Source organism: Halyomorpha halys, unplaced genomic scaffold (genome assembly GCF_000696795.3).
Source record: "Halyomorpha halys isolate HHAL.00 unplaced genomic scaffold, Hhal_1.1 Scaffold135.1, whole genome shotgun sequence".
NCBI lineage: Eukaryota > Metazoa > Arthropoda > Insecta > Hemiptera > Pentatomidae > Halyomorpha > Halyomorpha halys.
In genome coordinates, this window is record NW_027113702.1 from 562,345 (window position 1) to 569,513 (window position 7,169).

The window sequence follows — 7,169 nt, forward strand, 5'->3', positions numbered from 1 at the left end:
GTATACGAAACCATGAGATGTATTTACCTATAAATAATTTAACCAATCATTGAAATTATCAGAAACACATTAAAAGTAATTTAAAACATAATTTAAGAAGTGTAAATGGAATATAAATAGAAACATTTAAAATAATAACAATAGAAATATAAATAATCAATTTAAAATATTATAGAAAAAATGTTAAAAATATGAAAGAAAAGTTATTTGCAAATTTAATATTATAAATTAACATCAATTTATAATTTTTTTGTTTTTGTTTTAAATAATATAATGAGTCAAAAATCATATAACCATCAATATTAATAGTTTTATGTTTTGTGTACTATAATATGTTATTTTAGTTTCTAAACCTATATTATGCCTATGATTATTAATAGCTTAATACATTGTTGAGCCGAAATTATGTTAATCTATAAGTTTATAATCTTATATTTTTTATATTGGTTTATAACTTTGAGATCTAAGCCGTCATCTCGTTTTTTCATTATAATTAATTGTTCTATTGAGTGAAAACATAGAACTATTTTTATTTTATCAATTATATTTATAATTAAAATTAGAATTTTACCGTTAGATTTTCTTCCCCCTTTTTAATTAAAACAAAAATCAATATACAATATTAGAACGACAATTTAGAAGCTTTTAATAAATTAAATCCACTACACAGAAGAGATAGATACAACACTAACAAGTTGTATTTTTTTTAATTTTTCATAAATTAGAAATATGAAATAAAATAAATATAAATATATTATTACTCCTGATTGAATAAAAAAGATATTTTAATTTTTTTACTTCCAGTATTAATAAAATTATATATATTAAAAGTAAAATTTTACAAGTTAATGTTGTTTTTTGTTAGCTATCTAACATCAAATTTAGACACTTTCTAAACTATTAAAGAAATATTTTGAGAAAAAGCGGATTAAGCAAGAGCCGACACTGCCGTGGGTCGAGTAGAACAGTAATAAATGTGTAATAAGTTATAACATTCTCCTAATAAAAAAACCTGAAATACGGTTCAACTATTTATGAATGTGAAATTTGTTTTTATTTCGGTTATAATTTATAACTTTATTCCTGATAAATAAAATATAATTCATCACTCGACGCAGCGAAACAGTTTAAATAAAATTAAATTAGCCCATGAAGACTCTAGTCTTTCAAAATGGTGAAATATTAGTACAGTAATCTATAAAAGTTTTCAGTATTATACCGAGGGATTATTAGTTTTAATTTGTAATATAATCTATAATAGTTCAGTTTGTAAATAATTTTGAAATACTCAATAAATGTTGCTTATTGCCGAGAAATAATTCCATTTCAAAGACATAACGGTCCGTAAATGTATGATTCCATTGTATAGTGTCTGATTTTATAATATTAATACGGTTATAAAACTTTATTTAAAGCCCTCATTCAAATAGATACGTCTCTTTGAAGTATTTTTACTTTAGTTTTCAGAGAATTTTGGAAGACTTGATACCGACAATCCTCAAGATCGGGCCTGGCTATGACCTCCCCGTATCATGCCGTATCCGCAAGGCAAATGTTTGCCCTGAGGGGTCATCCGGAGGACGCACCTCGAGAACCAGGTTCTCTGATGTCGGCGGGACTTTAATCTGAACTGTTTGCACAGAAAAGGTACACAAAGTGGGCCTTCTATAGCCAAAGTAAATCGTTCCCAGGACTTCTCAGGGATTAAACTTTCAATTTGTTCCTTTAACTGTTTATTTTTTTATTCGTTTCTTTTTCTTTTTTAGATTTTTAGGTCTTCCTTTCGCTCAATCTATCCCCTGACGAAAAAAAAAAGAGTTGAAGAAGCGAATGTACACTCCCCCAGGCGATAATAACCTTTGTCTGCTTCAAACTGTTTCTGTTTTACTGATTCGCAAATAACTCCCTGTTTCCCGATATTGGTTTCGTAAAAATTAATTTACTTTTTTTTTTGTATACGAAACCATGAGATGTATTTACCTATAAAAAAAAATTCCCTATCTAATAACAAAATATTGAATTCCCCTTAATGAACGCTCATGGTGTTTAAACAAACAACACGATTATTATTATATTATATTATTTATTTCCATTTTCAAAATAAGTCTTCATTATACCAATAAAATTATATGTTTTAATAATTTATTTATTGATATAATTATTTCTCTATTATTCAAAAAGGTTATATAAATAATCCAGATTGGCTTAAAAGAAGTCAAGAGGTCAATATTTTTATAATAAAATTAGTTACATGGATCTGAAAAATAAGACTTTTAAAAATAGAATTAATAATAAAATATTAATTAGAAACATATATATGAAGATTTTCTTTTTAAGAGATATTTTTCTTATTTAAACTTTATTTTATAAAATGAAAAAAACAAAACAAATTATTTACTTTTAATTAAAAATAACAACGCCTTATGTTGATATTTAATTTTAAGAAGTGCCTTTTTAATAATGCCTTTTAATTAAAAAAAAAAAAAAAAATGTAAAAAGAATTATTATAGAAACTACTTAATACTAACTCATATACAATTATCTCTTACTCACATTCCGTTGTAAAATGTTTTACCAGACTATGGTCCTCTTAAAATCGGCTGATCCCCACCCCCAGGACCTCCCAGAAGGCTGGTTCTAGCTAGCCTGCGAATAGTCACCAGAGGGAACTCTAGCCCCGGATATAGGTCACCTCGTGTGGACCGGTTTTCGCACTTTTGGGGTTTGCCATATTCGCTGTCCACTTTTCTTTATGTAGAATCTGTTTAGGGTTTTATCAACTAGCTGGACCGTTAGCAAGTCTTTGTAACGGCATCGTGCGACTTTCGATACTGCTACCGAAAGTTGTCGTTCTTGACGGTCACAGGATCTGAATAGAAAGCTTACGCACTGCACAATACGCGAACAAATTTTTAATTTGGTTATAGAATAACAATAATATATATTATTTTTAAATAGGACTGTTTTATTATCTTTATTTGAATACAATTCAATGTGATAATGTGACCTTTACATAATAATGTATTTAAGTTTGAAGTTAATTAACCAGAATAATATTAACATAATTCAGTGTTCAATACCATAAAAAACCTTTGAGTAAGTCTTTTTGTTTACTTATGAGGCTATTCAGCACCAATTAATTACATTCGTATCATAAATTAAATTAAAAAATACAACTTTGTAGAAATGACAATCAGAACAATAAAATCAAACATTATAATTTTTTATAATAAATAAACAATTGATAAAAATAAGATTTTTTTAAATATATGTCAAATAGGTTCTACAAATTCTCTATCTTAAAGTTTTAAATGTTGCTTTATTTAAGTTTTTAAGGTGTTATTTTGTTTGATTCATATTTATTAAATAATTATTTGTTTTTTTTATATTAAAAGCAATCTCATTAATTTCCACTGGAATTCATTGGATTTGTTTGTAATAAAAAGAGAATTGATTTTTAAACCTTAAAAGATATGAATTCAAAAATGTTTTTTTAATTTTAAAAAATGGATTACAAGTGGATTAATTTATAAATAAAAGATTTTTATATTTTGATCTTTTTCTGAACACTGAAATATTTCAACCGTTAAAACCCATTATTTTTTTTTGTTTTATAATCACATTAAAAATCTTGATTGTTATAAAATAAGCATATGACATTTAAGAATGATATACTGTTAGCCAAATATGCCGCAATGCTTTGACTTGAAACAAGTTGGTATTTAAATGAAAAGAATCAGCGACCAGTTTTTGTCATCAAAATCATTTGTTTTGACTAAGATTGTCAATTATAACTGGGACATAATATTACACAGATTTAAGGAAGTTTGTATTACATTATCTTTCATGATCACGCAATGTGATCAGTAATGAGTTTGTACAAAAAATAAAAATATATTGCTATGTAATAAAATTTTAACTTGTAATAAAAAAAAAAAAACATTAAAACGAATCAAATAATTCGTCTAAAAATTACAAAAGCCGTTTCGCTGTGGGCGTACTAAAGTTATAATTCTACAATTTATTTTTCATTAATTAATTTCATTTTACATTAGTTCATGTAACTAACATGCTAATCATATCATAAAAAAAAAAAAAATTAAATTAATTTTTTATCTTAAGAGATATGAAAACTTGTAGTTGATTAAGTTATAACATAAGAAAAGTACAATTTAACAGATTAAAATATTTTCTCGGTTTTTGTCCAGGTAGTCAGTCAAATAACATTCAACTTTAATACTTTGATATTACATAGTTAATTATTTTAGTATGTTATATATGTAAAGGAGGTAGATTGAAAGTCTTACATTATAACTTTAAACTTCTCTAAAACATCCGCAAGATAAATTTAAACATCTGATACATGAGAAAGCTAGTTAATAGTGTCTCTTTCAAGGTTGAAGATATCGTACACGCGATATCGGTGTCGGTATTCGCACACCACGATGGGCTGCTAAATTTATTTTCATCTATATCTAGAAAATAAAATTAATTTTTTCTTTATAAGTTTTAATGCTATTTTTTCAGAGGAACTAATAATCATATTGGCCTTTTCATACAGATAATTACTAAAATTTAATTTTTAAGTACCAGAATGATAAGCTTAAAAAGAAAATGAAAACGCTACCTATAGATGAAAATTTATAAAATTCTTAAAATAAATTTAATAAAAAAAATGTAAATATTGACCAAGTAAAAAAAACTGATATGTATACTTACATTTAATTTTAAGTGCACGGATAAAAGAAATAACGGATAAGAAAGTAAGGCAAAATGGGCAAACATGACTCCTAGTTTTTGAATAGCTATTATATTAATAAATTTTAAATTAAAGAAACCTTAAAATGAAATTATAAGATTAAATAAATAGTTTTAAACAAATAAATCAAAGGTCTGTCAAACCTCAAAGTTCGACACTGATACCACTAATTGATGTCTACACAAGGCACTCTACCAACCGCCATCCAAACCTAAACCAACTAGATCAGCTTTTACAAAATCCTCCCACCTACGTTTCCGTCCGAATTTTTACCAGTCGACTCAGCGTTTTTTTTTTACTTTTAAGGGATTCATTCCTTACTAAGCCATGCAACGTTACATGACTATTCGATTCGCCACAATGCTATCAATTCAATTATATTTATTTATTATAGTTCACTAAATTCTCTGTTGTGTTCCGGTTAACAAAACTCCGATTTACTCATCCTTCTTATTAATTAGTTCTTTATCAGCGAAGTTTTATTTAATTTTAGAGTTCCTTCGTATCCATCTAACTTTATCAAATCATCATCATACTCAAGTGTTTTAACTAAGAATACTAAATCTGATGATACCCTATGCAAATGCATACCCAAATAATTCTTGGGTAAATAATTACCGATTTGAACTTTATTAAACGTTTCAGTGAAGTACATCCCAACTGAAATATAAATTATCCAAATTATAATATTATACATTTTGATTTGAAGCATTTTTTAATAAAATAGGAATATTAAAACAATGTTTGTTTGTTAATGGACAAAAAAGATCACTTCACTTTAAACAGTTTGAATTTTTTGCCAACTTACAAAAATACTTGATTATTTTTCCGATATGAATTTAGCATAAAAAGATTGATAATGCCTATAGGTGATAGATTAAGTCTTATGCTATATCAATACAGATAAAAAAAAATATCAAAGGATAAAAGAAAAATGATCTCAATAAGCTATTGAAGTAAATATACCAGCTTGCAACGGTAGGACAATAGGGGTGCAATTTCCATCACTAGAGTTTTTACCTCCATGATGTCCAATCAGTCCCATTCCAATAGGCTCTTCGGTAATTGAGTGCACTCAATGGTTTGTTGTTGACCATTTGCAGTCTTTTCACTAGGAACAAAAACACCGATCATCAAGGGCCTCCCCTGAGTGCAGTTTTTATGCAGGGCAGAGGTGACCTCAATGGTGCCTGCAGGGAGTCATATCGAAGATACAGATATTAAGTGCACTCAAATGTCAGCACTTAACTTTTTCACCTATATCCATGTTTTTTTTAGGAATCCACTCATGAATAAGAGGGAAACACGATTGCTCTACAAAAAAATATTACGAAAAGTCCGCGCGATGTTATTCCAAATGCTTATTGCAATAAAAAGTAAAAAAAAATTGTTAATTTTTATAGACTTGTGATACCTTGGCATACAATAAAAAAAAAATTAATTTTAACTATAAACAATGAAAAAAAAATGTACATGTCAAATTGGTAATTTATTTTAAATAGTTTTATAAATAACTAAAGAAGAAAAAAACAGTATAATACGATTTGAATGGGAAAAGCGGAGACCACCCAATCTTTCCTGATTGCTTTCTTTATGGTTTTTTATTATTATCTACTTTAGACTACCTAGATAAATTTACGCAATTATTTATCAATAATCATAAAAATTAAAGAATCTATGGTTCTATCTTAATCAACAATTAAATATGGCTTTTAGTTAATTTATAAATGTTTATATTCTCTTATTAGAATCCTTGTGCCGATAGTAGACAAGCACTACTTACTTTCATCAAGATATTTTATAAAAAACACAGACACTTAAAGTCTATGAGTTTCAAAGTTATGAGCTTTCTAAACTTTTAGAACATTCATTTTTCATATTTTTTGGGTATAATTTACTAACACCACTTATTCAGGAGAAAAAAACATCAATTTATTTTAACAATATTAATAGATTGATGTTAAAGTTTATAAAAATTTATTACTTGTACTGAAAACGCTTCAAATTAATAAAGGAATTTATTATATTATTTCAAAAGTATTTTAATATAAACTATTAAATCAACTAATTTTTATGCTTAATAAATATTATCTTGTATTAAGTGAAACAGATCACCTGGTTTTTTAAGTTTTTTTTTCAGTTAGCAGAGAATAGAAAGTTGATTTTACAATCTATTGGTTTGCCTAAGTATATTTTGGGGAAATCTAAAAGTTATCGACTCGTATTCATAGATACTGGTTCTTATGTAAGGGGTTGGTAGCAATTGGGAGGGGGGCGCGCGTTATTATTGTTCGAATTGGAAAGGAATTTTTGAAATTTTGAACCTTTCAAATCTTTCGAATTTATTTTCTTGTTAACATTCTTTATAGAAATAAGATATATTTCTTTCACAAGTAAAATATATTGCTTT

General features: G+C 26.6%; 1 protein-coding gene across 1 annotated transcript in view; it reads left to right on the forward strand.

Moving 5' to 3' along the window:
* The window catches only part of br (broad-complex core protein), a 285,943-nt gene that overhangs the window by 47,634 nt on the left and 231,140 nt on the right, over positions 1 to 7,169 (forward strand). The gene's annotated exons all lie outside the window — the stretch shown is intronic.